Source organism: Xenopus laevis, chromosome 6L (assembly GCF_017654675.1).
Source record: "Xenopus laevis strain J_2021 chromosome 6L, Xenopus_laevis_v10.1, whole genome shotgun sequence".
Taxonomy (NCBI): domain Eukaryota; kingdom Metazoa; phylum Chordata; class Amphibia; order Anura; family Pipidae; genus Xenopus; species Xenopus laevis.
The window spans coordinates 138,960,022-138,978,057 of NC_054381.1; the positions used below are offsets into that span (position 1 = coordinate 138,960,022).

The 18,036-nt window shown below is 38.0% G+C and overlaps 1 protein-coding gene across 6 annotated transcripts in view; it reads right to left on the bottom strand.

The window, feature by feature from the left end:
• vps13b.L (vacuolar protein sorting 13 homolog B L homeolog) overlaps positions 1–18,036 on the bottom strand; it is a 591,067-nt gene that overhangs the window by 481,218 nt on the left and 91,813 nt on the right. The gene's annotated exons all lie outside the window — the stretch shown is intronic.

Below are 18,036 nucleotides of genomic sequence, written 5' to 3' on the forward strand. Positions count from 1 at the left end.
CCGAGGAAATAAAGTAGTTAGCAAGTACTCTATTTTTGTTTATGTAACTAGAGAATTGCAGTAAGAAGTCGTATCATATGTGCCGCAAATGTTTTCCATTAAAGATTCATTAATTGGATCTAATGAGATGAAAAGAAACCAAACAGCTCAGATTTGTTACACTAAATCTAGGGGTTAAACGTACACACAATACTGGGCTAGGGTCATTTAATTGCCAACCTGCACCTGTAGGTACTGATTGATACCAGTTAATTACACCTTAATGTTTTACAGCAAGAAGTATACAACTCTCCAGATGCACACAACAGAAACCGTACACCGTGGCGTCCAAGTTCTCACACACTTGCTTGGCCTAAAGCTTCTTTCCACTGAAACGTAACTGGGAGAACTCCATACGCTTTAACAATGTTGATAAAAAAAGGGCAATTTAATAAAGTTCTTTTATGCCAAAATGTGGACGCTGAATGAAAATTAGGTTACTTGTTCTTTAACAAGAACACAAATAAATGTACATATAAGTTAAAGGTGGAGCATTGAAACAAAAGATGTGTCTCGGTACAAAAAGAAAACTGTTGGAGGCCTAATTTTCTCAAACTTGTTAAAATTAGATTATGATTTTATTTTTACCCAAGGTTCCTGCTTGTTTTGACATGATAGCAATACAAAATGCAACAAAGATACGAGTAGCAGGACCACAATTCCTCAAAGAATGAAGCACCACCAAATTAAGCAGAAAACCTATTCTTGTAAGAAAACAACTTATTTTATAATTGTTACATTGAAATTAAGGCTGAAAAACAACATATCCATCAAGCGGTTATTCAAATAAATGCTATGTAACCTATAGCAGCTCTAGAGGTAGACAATTCCCTTCTGAAGCAGTCTACAATTGCTTCAGAATGGAGGAGAATGCCTTCATGACTCCAAAAGGGCAACTGAATGGGGTGCGTGGCACCCACTGGGGAGTCCACTGCAAGGGCCCACCATCCCCAACTCCACTCCCGCAAATTGCCCCTACCTCCTCTATCGCATACCTCCTCCAGAAAACTCATCAAGTATGACCATGAACAGCAGAACTCTTATCTTTTTTCACTTTCAAAAAATGCATCCAACTCATACTTGTGTCTGCCAAACAACTACATTAGGGACAGAATTTTATAACTTCATGGCTCTCACTCTTAAGGAACCTCCTTATGACTATATCAAAGGCATGTCCTCATGCCCTGTGGAAAGATCTAGTGATAAAATTGGCACCAGATAGTTTATTGCATGGCCCCCTCATATTTATAAATAGCACCTCTTCTTCAGTGTAAACAACTCCAACTTGGCCAGCCTTTTTTTATTACCAAGACATTCCATAGACTTTATTAGTTTAGTAGTGCTATTTGGAACGCACTCTCTTTCAAAACTGTTGTTTTGAGTGCATTCAAATAAAACAGTCTCCCTCTCCTCTCTTTACGGGACTCTATACCAAATTCTACAAATTCAGATATAATGATACCTAATTTAGTTTTGTACAATTTTTGGACTGTGTGTGTTCTCCAAATAATTGTCCCGACAATTTTCATGCCATGGCTGAACCGTCATTTACTCGATCAGACATGTTAGAAAATTTCAGTCGGTGAAAGATAATACCTTTGCATGTATTGCCTATCTGACAATATCCATGGGTGACATAACTGTTGTACGATTCAGTCTCTCCGTTACAGTCCAGAACATCTCCTGATATTTTATTTTACCTACTTTTCCTACTTTAATCATACAATTGAAATCTGAATGATTAGTTTTAGATTGTTGCATTAAAATGAACATCCGATCTGATCGTTTTTGTACAACAAATAAAAATCTGAACGTGTATGGCCATTTTAGGATTATTCACGGGTAATCCTAGGTGTGTCTTAATCCCATTTCAGGGGGAAATAGCTTTCATATTTCTATATCCCAAGAGCATAACCTTACATTTTTTGAAACTGAATCTGAATGTATTCATGTTTTCAGACTGAGTTTATAGATTTTTTTCTCCATTAGTCCCAAAGGCAGGGTTAACACGGAGATGCTGCTTTCTTTGTAGGTAGGATAATGTCATCACCAATCAGTTGACATAAAGCCCTAGACCAACCTCTAGCCCCCATAGTGTATTAGAAAACCATAAAAGAGAAACACAATGTTTCAAAAACATAATAACAAGACAATATAGGGGAGGGAAGAAATCATGCTCCTCTTCTGGTAACTATAAATTCAGTCTTTCCCTCACATCCCAATAAGTAGCACTAGAGGGTAGATTGTGGTGCAAGAGAAAATTGGAGGGTCACATGGAATAATGCATAATAAGCACAACCAGGTAAAACATTCTAAAACCTGATCATGATACTTATCTGCAAAACTGGTCCAAAGGCACTCCAGTGCTTCTGTGCAGAAGGATGACAAAATCCTTCATAAATGAAATTAATAAATAATAAATATTAATAAAAAAATGTATTTCACACCCATAGAAACATGTTTGCACCTGTCTGATACACCAGCTGCATGGCCCAGCATGATATTGAACATGATATTTGACATTTGGAAAGGTTTAACACTCTGAAGATATATTGATGAAGTCACTTTGTCCTATTTTTTGCCTTTTTTATAAAGGAGTGGTCAGCTAAGAAATCACATCAAAAGGTTTTTAAAGGCTGCAGTATTTTGTGGAAAAGCCATCCAGTAGTAAATACAATGAAGAAGCAATTATCTGTACTATAGTTGAAAAAATATATGTATATATTCTGTTGGGTACATTTTAAACGCCTGGAAGTAAAAGACCATCCATTGACTTCAGAGACCTCTCAGTTTCCACCACATTTGACCAAAACATTTAGGAGTGTGCCTTCACTCATTCCATTACAAACTACAGTTGGGATGGAACAATCAAGGTGTAGAAAACTTGCGTGTGCAGCCTGTAGAAACAATCTCATCTATAACAAGATAAGTGGCTCTACAGAGGTTAGTAATATGGCACCTCAACTTGTGGTTTTAAATGTAAAAGTGAACATAATGGAATATTCTACACAGCTCATTCACTAAATATAGGAAAATAGATAGGAGACAAGCCCTGGTGATAAAATATATCCAGCGTTTGTTTTAAACTTCTGCCTAATAAGCAAAACTTGGGAGAAGGAATATTTGCTTTTCCCCTTACGATCTAAAAAGTACAACATTTTTTTTTTAATAGTTTTAATTATATCTATACTGCCTTTCTATCACAAGTTGGGACCCCATAACATTCCTTTGAAGAACCTTGCATAACCCCCTTCTTGTGTTAGGGAGCTGTTATCTGGTTACCTTCCCATTGTTCTTTTGTTTGGCTGCTGGGGGGAAAAAGGGAGGGGGTGATATCACTCTAGCTTGCAGTGCAGCAGTAAAGAGTGATTGAAGTTTATCAGAGCACAAGTCACATGACTTGGGGCAGCTGGGAAATTGACAATATGTCTAGCCCCATGTCAGATTTCAAAATCGAATATAAAAAAAATCTGTTTGCTCTTTTGAGAAATGGATTTCAGTGCAGAATTCTGCTGGAGCAGCACTATTAACTGATTCATTTTGAAAAAAATGTTTTTTCCCATGACAGTATCCCGGACAATACAATAGGAAAATGTAAGTGCCATGCTCTGTGAGCTACATATATACATATATTTTTGTCTGGTGCTTGGCTAAGAATCCATAACATACCAGCTTTACAGAACAGGTTAAAAAAACCCAGCTCCAGCAATATCCTGTAGGGAAAAATAAATTCAAATGTAGCAGGCAGAAAGGCATCTCATTAGTAGAAAAAAACTTGGCTGAAATCCAGGATAATGGACAGCAGAAAACCTTATGGTCTAACTGCAGGGACCTAAATAATGAACCAAAAAATTATGAAGTTTTAATAAAGAAAATTACAAGTATTCTGAAGGCAAAAACATTTTCATTAGAATGCTAATGGAAATGTTAATTTTAGAAGCCTAACTGCATATTTTAGACAAAAACTCACCTTATGTATTCACTCAACCTAACTACAGAGTGAGATTTCAAGTAAAAATGTATATGTTTTAAAATGTATTGAGAGCTTATTGCAGAGTGCTATTCCCTACCTGAATACAATCATCACAGTCTCCTATTTTTCATATTCCAATTGATTGAAACACCACTGGCTTTAGGGTGACATAAGGTGTCCATATCCACCAAAATAAAAATACAAAAAAATTTAAAAAGCAAGGTACAATATCTGTAATCCAGAATGCTTGGGACCTGGGGTTATCCAGATACGAGATTTTGTAATCTGTAATTTTAATCACCATACCTTAAACAAAAATAAACCCAACAGGATTGTTTTTTTTCACCAATAGTGATTCACCCAGCGCAATTACCATCAAGTACAGGTATGGGACCTGTTATTCAGAATGCTCTGGACCTGGGGCTTTCTGGATAACGTAATTTGGATCTTTATACCTCTATCTTACTAGTAAATCCTGTATATTTTAAATAAATCCAATAGGGTGGTTTTGCTTCCAAGAATGATTAATTATATCTCAGTTTGGATCAAATACAAGTTACTGTTTTATTATTACAGAGAAAAAGGAAATCATTTTTAAAAAATTGGATTATTTGGATAAAATGGAGTCTGTGAGATACAGCCATCCCGTAATTTGAGCTTTCTGGATAACAGGTTTCTGAATAACCATCCCATACCTGTGCATGGTACTGTTTTATTATTACAGAGAAAAAATGAAACAATTTGGAGCTCTCTGGATAACATGTTTTTGAATAAGGGATCCTGTAGTCATTTTTTAGAGCTGAATGTAATCAAGTGCTATCTACACCCTTCCTACAAATTTTATCGGAATCTTTACAAATATTATTGAAACAGCAGTTTACAAATCGTGGTTGATCATACATAATATAAATCAATTTCTCGACGGTGCAGCTAAATAAACTGCTTGGACATTTGCAGCATCATTTCAAACGAAGATTTTCACGTAAGCCTCTTAAGTCAGTTTAAAAATAACACCAAATAAAAAGCCCTAGAACTGAGGCCAGCTGGAAAAATATGGTCATTAGCTGATTTCTGACACTTTCAGTTTTGTCTCATTAAAATCTCAGCTTCTCTCGCACATGGATGAAATATTTATATACCAGCATTAGCGATTTTATGCATCTTTTTGGGGTATGTAGCTGAAATAATGCTGCCAGAGTGGTGACTGCAATAAAACCAATACTCTTAAAACTTTTTATATAGCAATAGCTCAGGCCTGGGTTAGGTTCACGTAGTCCCAGGGCAAGTCATGCTCAGTGGCGGTAATTACTGTAAATGACTGTAAATGCCTACAGACAAAAAATATCCTATATCCTAATATGTATGATACAGTATATGAAAAAATGTTGCAGGCTGCTTATAGTTGGTGGATTGACTGTATGTAACAATGTACTATAATTGGTCACACATCTGTAATACAGTCATACACATACCATAACATTTTTATGTGGATATGCTTATGCTGCTGTAATTGAAAGGTGAAATTAATTATTATTATTATTATTATTAATTTGTCAGAAGACAACAAGAGGCCCTAGGTAACAGGGATTCACCGAATCCAGGATTTGGTGCGGGATTCGGCCTTTTTCAGCAGGATTCGGCTGAATCCTTCTGCCTGGCTGAACTGAATCCTAATTTGCATATACAAATTAGGGTCGGGGAGGGAAATCGCGTGACTTTTTGTCACAAAACAAGGAAGTAAAACATTTTTCAACTTCCCACCCCTAACAAATGCAAATTAGGATTCAGGTTCGGTATTCGAAGGATACCAAAATAGTGGATTCGGTGCATCCCTACTAGGTAATGCATTACTTTTTTTTTTTATATAATAAAATAAAGAAGGTCACTCCTACTGGTATACGAGGCATACCTGCAAAGTGGCAGATGGTCTACAGGTACCCAGCTTGCTTATGGAGGCCAGCTGCAGGTCTATCCCTCTCTCTCTATCGCCAGTCTAGCTAGTTTGTTCCCTTTACCTGAGCCGTCTCCAGAGTGACATCACTTCCAGTTCATGGTGATGTCACTTCCAGTCATGTGGGTCCATGGGTCGGGTGGTGTGTAAACCCTTGCAAGTGTGGGTAGCGGGTCTAGGTAGGGGGTCTAGTAGTGGTAGCGGGTGCGGGTCAGCTTGTCAGTGAATGGGGTAGGGTTGGGCACGGGTCTGTCCAACTGGACCCATGCAGGACTCTACTGCAGACAACTGCCCTACAAATTCTATACAGGGACTTACCAGCGTTTTGTAAAGAGGAATAATAAGCCTTTCCTCATGTTATACCCCTTTTAAAACAGGACAATAGCTTTCTGCTGTCAACTGGCATTGCTTCCTACAGCTGGGTTTATCATTCCCAAGTATCTCCATATCTTTCTTCATTAAGGATACACCTACTTTCAGGTCCGGACTGAGAATTGAGAACTGAAAATAGGCCCTGGAATTTCAGGTACACAGAGGCCCAATCAGCCCACATAGAGGCCCAAACAGCCCCCGCCAGCCCACTAAATAACGACTTTCTATGGGACCTTATAGCAGCCCCTCTGGCATTTGCCAGAACCCCTACTTTAATGACCAATAAAAAAGTGTGCACAGGAGATGAATTTTGGCACAAAAATGTAAAACTGTGCATTAATGTGCGGAAACCTGCACTGACAGGAGATTCAGAGTGCTTTGGTAAGTTTACACCAGAGGAGAAAAAGTTATGTGTGCCATTATCCGTAGGGTGTAGGTGGCTTTAATGTTTCTAAATACCAGATGCCACATAGTTGCCCAGATTGTCTTTTTTAGTAGCTTGAGGCACAAAATGTCCTTAATATATTGATAATGGGTTTTGTGCAGAGGACCTTTTGTCTGTTTGTCCAGATGCCCCCTGCACCATAAAAGGAAAAGTTTAAACCTAAATAAAAAATGTAAGCTTCAATGTCCATTTTAAATTGAAAGCAAACTCTACTAAAGAATGAAATATCAGAATATGGAACAATCAAGCAATATTCATGCGTAATAAAAACCACCACAAAACCCACATTAAACATTTCTGATGCAAAGAACGTGTTTTTTTTGATATTTCTGTAGCATGTTCTGTTACTGAAGGATGCCTAGCATAATTTTTCCACTGTTTAATTAGGCTTCAGAAAGATCTCCAGATGTGAGTTTCATACAACCCAAGAGGGCATCCAACAAGATTTAACACATCCAAAATCCGCTAAGTGTATGAATATATAATAAACGAAAGATCCTATCACAGGGTTTCCATTGTCACATTAGCTCAGCTGTATATTGTAATACAGTAACTTACCACCCTGTTTAGCAAATTAAAGTAAAACAGGCTTTATGCAGCTATATTCTATTTAACACGGCTGTTAAAACAATACTTGCTGTTTAAACTGGTATCAAGCACAGAGAACCAAGCTCACGGGTTCCGTATGCCAAGTAAAATACTAAATAAATTGCATGTCTTGAGATTTTCTAAATTATATTTATTGCCAAAGGAAAAATGGCAACAATGTCTCTTAAATTTGGAAGATATCCAGTCTGCAGCAGGGATGCTTCTTCTTGTACACTTAGGGGCAAATTTATCAAGGGTCGAATTTCGAAGTGAAAAAACTTCGAAATTCGACCATTGAATAGGTGTAGTACGATAGTCAAAGTTTTCTTCCACTAAATTGAAATCATACGATCGTCCGATGAAATCCTTCGATTCGTACGATTTTACAAAAAAAAACTTAAAAAAAACGTAACCAACAGCTCATATAGGTTATAGGGGGTTCCCCCATAGGCTAAACAGCAATTCTGCAGGTTTAAGATGGCGAAGTGTCGAAGTTTTTAAAAGAGACAGTACTTCGATTTTCGAATGGTCAAATTTGTGAAGTATTTGCAATTCAAATTGAATTTTGGCCTATTCGATAGTCAAAGTACCCAAAAATTACTTCGAAATTATACGTTTTTGAATTTGAAATTCCACTTCGACCCTTAGCAAATGGGCCCTTAGTCAACCAACAATGGGTTTTAAGATACAAAGCTTGTCAAGATGTATTGGAGATGTGTTGGATATAAATTGCACACCATTACTTTTGTAAATGGAAAATAAAATACTGGCAAATTTTGAAAACATTAAAATACTATTTCAAAAAACTATCATCAGACACTACCTGTGTACCAATGTGAAATTAGCAAGAAGAACCTTGCATATACTGGCCATGAATAGAGTTGACCTTGACTAGACATCATCATCTAAATTTGGTATGCAAATCCAGGATTAGGGTTCAGCAGAACCACACACAGACACTTAAATCCATGTCACTTTAAAGATCTGATGGTTATAAGCAGATACATGAATCCTCACAAATTTAGAATCATCCAGAAACACTAGTTTACTACGGAAACAGACTGTTTTCCTCTAGTTAATTAGAATTATAGTCCACACAGCAGTGCCATAATACTGTTTTTATTTAATTTAAATTTTATATTCAGTTTAAGTTTGATGCAGCTCTTTCTTGAGGGGTAACTATTTGGCTTGTAGAAATGTGATTGTGAAGTTCCTCTCAGCAGGATTGAGATGATGATGCCCAATAAGTCCATGAAAGACAGTACACCAACTTGCTGTTATTTCAAAAAATAGTTTTTGAATAGCTTAGAAGTGTGCTTTGGACTATTGTTCTGCTGCATGGTGACATTTGCATCAAATACTGGAGACTAGTTTCATTTAGGAAAGACATCAGGAGATGCACCTATAGGTAGACTAAAGTTGATACATGTTCTTAGCATTTGTTCTGTTCCAATTTATCTCATAACATTCTCCCCAACACGGGGGAAAAAGTTGAAGGATTCAGGAACTTAGAACAGTCCTTGGAAGTATCTATGGCCAGAGATACACTCCAGTTAACTAAAGCAAAATCATCTGGATTTACCAATAAAAAGAAAAACAATAAGTTGCAGCATCACCTCTTATGGCTCGTAACCAGAGACTGATTTTAATCCTCTCTCAAATGATGATGTGCAAGTAAGAATGTCGAAGAGTAGCAAGCTGCCGAAAACATCCTTGTCTGGCCCATTTTACAGACTGACACACAGCGGGAGCTTCATGTGACCTTTACACTGGCAGCTGGAAAGACTTTAGAATGATGACTAAATAATACTGGTGCTTGCATATAAACCAAAATAAAAGTAGGCATTCATTTCTCAATCATATGTGCAGAACATCCAGTAAAGTTTACAGAGTTTTTAATTTACTAGAAATAATATTATGGGCAAATTACCTTTACAAGCACAAAGCCAGAAGATCTGAGAGACGATAAAGAAATACATTTTAAGAGGATGTTGATAATACTTTAGCAGTATCCCAGGTGGGATATCTCGCAGCAGACACATAAACTTCCTTATCTAAGCAGATAAAGTAACAGCCAAGACCTCAGTTGGCCTTGTTTCCTTTCCTTGGGGACAGAATGCTAGCCTTAAACCTTTATCAAATTTATCAGAAATTCCCACTGATAGATTTCATCCAAGGTCATGAACTGGTTTAAAGTTGCAAACCTTCCTACAACCTGGAAGTCCTTTTCCACCTTTCACTGCATGTTGCTTGAACCTGCTAATTTTAAGCAAAGGGGTATCTGAGAAATTTCGCATACTAGACTGTTAATACCAGGCTTTCTCACTAAAAATAAAAAAATAATGTAAATAAAGTGCCCAGAGAATCACTCAAAGTTTTTGTTTCTACATAATTCTAAACAACTTTCCAATATTACATTTATATTATAAATTTGCAATAATTTTAAAGTTATTCCTGACAGTAACTCCAGTGAAAAGTAGTAAAGGTATGGGACCTGTTTTCCAGAATTCTTGGGACCTTGGGTTTTCCAGATTCGGGGCCTTTGCTTCATTTACTTGATTTACATCTACTAAAAAAATATATTTAAACATTATATATCCCAAATATCATTGTATTTCTTCCAGTAAGGATTAAAGTAGATCTGTCATCGAGACACAAAAAGCCGTATAATAAAAGTCCTTTTCAAATTAAACATGAAATCCAAATTCTTTTTTTAGTAAAGCATTCGTAGATGTTGTAAACTCATTTAAAGAGGAACTATCGTGAAAATGAAAACTTTATCAAAAAGGAAATCATTATTAAAAATCTGAATTATTTGATTAAAATTGAGTCTATGGGGTAGATTTATCAAAGAGTGAAGTTAGAGATCTCCACAGTCCGCAGAATGAAATACCGCCTCTCTCCATTCATTTCTATGGGATTTTTAAAGGCGTATTTATCAAAGGGCGTAACGATAAATACGCCTTTATCAAAGGGCGTTACGATAAATACGCCTTTAAAAATCCCATAGAAATGAATGGAGAGAGGCGGTATTTCATTCTGCGGACTGTGGAGATCTCTAACTTCACTCTTTGATAAATCTACCCCATAGACTCAATTTTAATCAAATAATTCAGATTTTTAATAATGATTTCCTTTTTGATAAAGTTTTCATTTTCACGATAGTTCCTCTTTAAATGAGTTTACAACATCTACGAATGCTTTACTAAAAAAAGAATTTGGATTTCATGTTTAATTTGAAAAGGACTTTTATTATACGGCTTTTTGTGTCTCGATGACAGATCTACTTTTTAGTAAAGCATTCGTAGATGTTGTAAACTCATTTAAAGAGGAACTATCGTGAAAATGAAAACTTTATCAAAAAGGAAATCATTATTAAAAATCTGAATTATTTGATTAAAATTGAGTCTATGGGGTAGATTTATCAAAGAGTGAAGTTAGAGATCTCCACAGTCCGCAGAATGAAATACCGCCTCTCTCCATTCATTTCTATGGGATTTTTAAAGGCGTATTTATCAAAGGGTGATAGTGAAAGTTCACCATTTGATAAATACGCCTTTAAAAATCCCATAGAAATGAACGGAAAAAAAGGTATTTCACTCTGCAAACTGTGGAGATCTCTAACTTCACTCTTTGATAAATCTACCCCTATGGGAGATGGCCTTCCGTACTTTGAAGAGAAGTAACCGGATCCGCACACACACAATTTTTAGCAGTCTGGGAATATCCCCTTTTATTGTGCCACCAACAAGATCAACGTTTTCGGGGGTTTAACCCACACTTCATCATTGTGTGTGTGTGGATCCGGTTACTTCTCTTCACTGTTGCTAAGGGACCTTGCCCGGTCTACGGAAGTCCAGCACCACCATAGGCAGGGAGAGTGAATTACAGGTGTGCGGAGGTTACAATAAATTAATCTTCCGTAATTTGAAGCATTCTGGAAAACAGGCATCCGGATAACCTGTATTTGTCTATCCCTTTCTATTATCTGCAGTACTAGCTAGAAAACAATGTCTTATTACCTAGCTCTGAACAACAGAGGAAGATATGGTGAGAATTGGAGTCTAGGCTGGAGCAGATTGTACATAATGTGGCCTGAGGCTGTGATGCAAGGAAATCCTGTACTTTACACCTACCCTGAGAAGTCAATAATTGCCGGGCTCCCTTTGCATGTAATGAATAAAAGCATAGCTACATGTGACAACTGAATCTTGTTACAATGGCACTATGGACCCCAAATGTTCAAGAAAACATACATCAATGGCATCACAACTTGCTCTTGATTTATGAAGCGAGATGCAAATGGAAAAGGCAATATCGCAAGCAAGCCTTATTATGCTGGTTAAGAACATTGTGCGGTAAGAAAGATACACGGAAAAGTGGATATTTTGCAATTGGGACACAGCTGCAGTTAAAAGAAATGAGAGCTCGGGATTGACAAGTTTTAAAACAGTTTGCAGAAAAAAAGGGTTTAAACAGTTAAAGTCAAGTCATGAAATAAATATCTAGGAAAATATCGGTGGCTAGAAACTGAGCCTTACATGATAAACTATTTACATACATATGTTATCTGTTCTATAACATAATATAAATCAGGAGAAGGACATTTCCATGTCATCAAGTCTTACAAGGCCAAGTGAATTATAAACATTATGCTTTGATTTATCATTTAGATAATCACTTCGACGGCATTGGTCCTACAGCTGTTTAAATATTTTAACTTGAGATTAGCATTATGTACGGCTCTCAGAGGATCCCCATAGTGACCACTAAGAACAACTCACCATTGCTTTCATGCAGATGAAAATTAGAAACTATTTCCAACAAGCACATTGCTCTCCTTATTTCCTGCTGAATAAAGATACAGGTATGGAACCGGTTATCCAGAAGGCACGGGACCTGGATCTTCATACCTTAAGTCTACTAAGGTCATGTAAACATTAAATAAACCTAATAGGCTGGTTTTGCTTCCAATAAGGGTTAATTATATCTTAGTTGGGATCAAGTACAAGTTACAGCTTTATGATTACAGAGAAAAAGGAAATCATTTTTAAAAATTTGTATAATTTGGATAAAAAGGAGTCTATGGTAGACGGCCTTTCCGTAGTTTGGAGATTTCTGGATAATGGGTTTCCGGATAACGATCATATACCTGTACCATGTGAAAAAGGGCCGAATGTGCATCCCCATGTGTATAATACACTAAAGAAAAGGAAAATCAACTAATATATAGGCCCAGTTTTGCACCAGTACTTTAACCCATAGCATCCTGTTGGTAACAGTGTACAGATAAACCCCTGCTGACAAAACAGTCACAACAAAGTGGGAAAGGTAGAGGGCAATCTCATTATAAACTCTGCAAAGGCCCACGTAGCTTCAATGTACCTGTTTGCCCTATTCAAGAACAAGAAAAAAACTTTTTTTTTTTTTTTTGTGATTTAAACAATAGACAAAATTATGTTCAGCACAAACCCTATTTATTGCACTCACGTTGAACAAGGAGGTGTACTTCCCCTTTAATATAAATTGCACCTTACATTCAATCAATAATGATTATTTGCACCATGAAATGTGTTAAAGATATACCACCACCTCACAAATAGCTTATAGCACAGGCAAATGATGGAAAGCCTTATTCCTTGTAAAACGACATATTTTTCACATCTCAAATTCTTATTTTAAATGAGATGTGCGATGAATTTCAAGCGGGTAAGATGTATAAGACATATAAGGATTAAGGAGAAGAACCTCTGTGCTTTTATTGTTAATGGGCCCATACAGTGTAAAAATCATGCATAGGAGACTGCGCATTAGTTCCCAACTGTTGGATTAATCTCCCGAAGAAAGATCATTCTTTTTCATATTGCGCTGCTACAGGAAATTCTTAAAGCTGCAGAAAAAGTTGGCACGAAATGGATTAGAAGACTGTGAAAAGGGGATCAGAAATAAACTGCAGACATTATTCAGGTCTAGTTGAAGACAGACGGATACATCAAAGTATGAGCTGTAAGACTGCTTGAAATCGGCTACAGATTTACCAATTTAGTGAAAAGGCAGTACTTTATTTCTCTTCACCTGTTTTCCTGTCAAACTTTTTTCATCAGTTCATTTCACACAGCTTATCTTTTGTCTGTTCGCTACAGTTCAAAGGTAGGAATAATCACGAACCATGCAAAAGCACATTGACTTCAAGTCAATGTTCAAGAGTTAACCCTCACAAGAAGCAACACCTCAGCCTCCACTGCATTTATATGCAATATACCATTAGGATTAACACTGTTTAATACATAACATACCCAATTTGTTTCAAATGTACCCATAACCCTTTAGATTGTAAACTCTTGTGAGTAGGCCCCTCTGATCCTATTTTTCACTGTAACCCTTGTTTGTTACATTATTATAAGACCTCAGTTCATTATAAATTATTGTCAAGTGCTGTGTACCTTGTTGATGCTATATAAAGAAATGATGATTATATATATATATATATATATATATATATATATATATATATATATATATATATATATATATATATATATATATATATATATATATATATATATATATAGATTAGGGATGCACCGAATCCACTATTTGAATCCTTGGTGAAAGATTCGGCCGAATACCAAACCAAATCCGAATTTGCATATGCAAATTAGGGCCAGGAAAGGAAAAAGTGGGTGTACATGTCAACACATTACATACTGGACATGCAAGGCTGTCTGATCTAGTTCCAAATGAGCAGTTTCCCACATTCCATGAACTACAAAAGTGGCTTCCCAGTCAACAAATCCAACTCTATGGGTACATCCAGCTGAGACACGCCTCTCAGGCATTGTTCCACACACTTGCCCCAACAACGTCCATGGCCAATATTGAGAACACTCTCTATCACCCCTCCCCTGACTACTAGACTACTGTCTAGAATATACCAGAACATCAAGTTAATGGTCAAACCCCCCCCCCTTTGATAGAGCCAACCTCCTATGGACTCTTGGTTAAGGCCATTCCTGACTTAACCAACAGCAGTGAGCAGAGGCAATAGAAACAGCCTACAGCTTCCTAATCTCGATAAGGGACAGACTGATACAATATAAGGTTCTCCACCAAGTAAACTGAAAAAAATTGGGAAAAGACAAGACGATCTGTGCCCCCGATGTGCCAGTTTTATCCATATGATCTGGTTCTGCCCCCCGGTGAAGTTATTCTGGACCAAAGTAATGGAGACCCTAGCAACTGAACTGGGTGCACCACAGCTAGTCGACCCGGTGGTGTGCCTACTGGGAGTGATTGATGATCTAATACCAACCAACGTGGCCAGAACTCTGTTACGCTCCCTTGTGTTCTACGCCAAAAAAACAGTCATTATGCACTGGATGGGGAATACACCTCCTACTATACCCTTCTGGAGATGTCTGATGAACGGAGCTCTTCCTTTAATTAAATTGACGTATGAAACAAGAGGGGCACCAGACAAATACGACAAAGTGTGGGGGGTCAGGTGCGACCCAGACTCCATGGAACACACAGGTGAAACCCAGACTCCATGGAACACACAGGTGCGACCCAGACTCCATGGAACACACATGACCTACATCCCTTGGTTTTATATCCTTATTTCCTCATAGGCACAAATAACTGCTGCTAACAACAACAGCTATAGACATGACGCTGTATCTGCTCCAACATAAATTACAGCTATTATAACCACACAACTGAGATATGTATATTCATTTTTGTTTTGGATTGTTTGTTTTGTGTTGTTACAACAATAAAATTTACCTAAAACAAAAAAAAATATATACCGATTACATACAAATATCGACAGATACTGGAGGCATAAAAGGCCCTGATTAATAATGCTTGCTAAAAGTAAAGGGTGGTTTGAGGCACATGTTGCAGGGATGGGTAAGATAATCAGTCAGCAAAGTGAGAGCTGTGACAATGAGCTTTGCACTTTCATGTTGTACGACATACATCAAATTCGAATTGTGAATTATCCAAACTCGTTTTGAATTTTAATTCAAAAACGAATTTAGAGATTTATCCAACGCTGGCCCTTTAAATATTCAAATTCGACTATTCGCCACCTAAAACCAGCCGAGTTCATGTATAAGTCAATGGAACCAATTTGGACATGTAGCCTTCCTGACATTCAAGTTTGTTTCGAACTGAGTTTTGTCGAATTCGATATGAGTTTTAAAGTCGGTAAAATTTGTGTGAGTTTTAGATAAGATTTTTTTATTTAATAACCCCCAATTGAATTTTGAGTTTATTCGAAATTATTAGAGTTAAGAAAAACCTCACATAAATTCAAAATTCAACCTTTGATAAATGTGCCTTCCTGCATATAATGAAGGAATACTAGGTTAGATTAAAATAAGCTAGGAAAGGATGGGTGTCAGATATTAATTGAGTTAGATCCAATATATCTTATGGAGGGGCTTCCTTTCCTAGCAGATGAATTAGAGCTCACTCAAATAACGGATTCCAGTACAAAAAAAATTCTAACAATAAACAGATTTTTGCACAAATTCTGCATGTAGAGAGACATGATTTTGATAGAGTGATACATCTTCTAGGCAAAAGGAGCCCCCTGTAAAGGTGGCCATACACGGAGAGATCTGCTCATTTGGCGATGTCGAGCGGATCTCTCCCCGATATGCCCACCTTGAGGTGGGCAATATCGGGCTGATCCGATCATGTGCCCTAGGCCCCAACGATCGGATCCTAACGAATAGTAATGGTCGGTCAGATTGCAGGACCACATCAATGAATAGATGCGGCCGCGAACCGACGGGATTTTTCATCCCGATCGGTGAAGCCCGTTGGGGGGGCCCCATACACGGCCAATAAACTGCCGACACGGCCTGTCGGCAGCTTTTATCGGATTGTGTATGGCCACCTTAAGACATATTGGATCTAACTTTCAATTAATATCCAACTGCTGCATGAAGAGAGAATGAAGAGAAACAGATGTTGAGAGAGGAATAGTGAAGATAAACTTGATTATTTCAGAAATGGTACAGAATTTCTAATTGATTATATCTAGAAAACTTCTTATTTCAGTATGCTGAAGCTTTTATTAAATATTCCTTTTCGCAATAGTTCCCCTTTAGGGTAGGGATATACTGGGCGATTTGGGGAGATTTAGTCGCCTGGCGACTAATCGCCGCGACTTTCCACGACCAATCTTCCCCGAATGCCTCCCCTCGCTCTGCGCCTGGCTAAAATGAAAAATCGCCTGCGCTAATCACACGCGGCGATTCGTTTTCCGAAGTCGCCCGAAGTCTCCTCGTGAGGCAACTTCGGGCGATTTCGGAAAACGAATCGCCGCGTGTGATTAGCGCAGGCGATTTTTCATTTTAGCCAGGCGCAGAGCGAGGGGAGGCATTCGGGGAGAAAAGTCGCGGCGATTAGTCGCCAGGCGACTAAATCTCCCCAAATCGCCCAGTGTGTCCCAGCCCTTAACATGAACATCAGTGGCATTCTATGCAGTGAGCAAAGTGATAGGAATACTATCTTTATGACAATGCAAAATGCTGAACAAAGTGTATTTAAGAATTCTGTTGGTAGCAGGGAGCTCCTGGAACACTCCAAACAAAGATATAGGGATAAGCAGAAGCAAAGAGCAGATAATGACCAATTGGCTGAGCCTAATCTGCCCGCTTTACATACTTGCTCTAATACTGCACTCCCCACTTGATCTTTCGCTTTGATCTCTTCCTAAGGACTGGAAAAGAAATCAGGTGCTAGTGAGGAAAGGCCAGACCCTCTCGCATGCCTAAGGAGGAAGGCTACGCCACATAGTGAGTTAGGTGGAGGCAATTACAGGTAACTTATCTCTTCAGTGTCAAGGATGCTCATATGCATGCAAAGGAACGGGCATCATCCATCTTGGGAGATAAGGTTTAATGAAAGCTTTTGTACAGTGTGACCCTTTAAGCAAACAAGGAAGTGACAGTAGATAAGCTTAGCAAATGTGCGAGACTTTCAGCGTGGAATTGCAATCTAGTGAAAGCAAACAGCAATGGGACACCTTCTCTGTAACATTTAACATGTACATAACAAAACAAACAAGTACATTAGCTTTTTACCCTGTCCGCTGTCAAAAAGCCAGTCATTTACACACAGAATGTGCCATGGCCCTCTCAGCAAAACGTTTATAACAAAGGGAAAAAACAAACATTATTATATCTAAAAACTATTCTTGCATACACAAATATTGGATCCCTTATCCGGAAACCTGTTATCCAGAAAGCTCCAAATTACTGCAAGTCCATTTCAAGCAAAGTTGATTTTTTAAATGATTTCCTTTTTACCCGTTAACCAGAAAGCTCCAAATTACGGAAAGGCTGCCTTCCATAGACTTCATTTAATCCGAATAATCCAAATGATTAAAAATTATTTCCTTTTTCTCTGTAATAATAAAACAGTAGCTTGTACCAAGGTACAATTAATCCTTATTGGCAGAAACGGAACTAGAGGGGGGGCGGGTCCTGGCGCAGGATGCGCAGCCGGGCCCCCCGCCCCCCTCTGTACACCCGGAACTGGCCGGGAATATGCGCCGCAAAGCGGCGCGCGGACTGCCGGGGGGCCCTGAGGGGGTGCGGGCCCTGGCCCGCTCGCACCCCCTGCTCCCCCGGTAGTTCCGCCCCTGCTTAT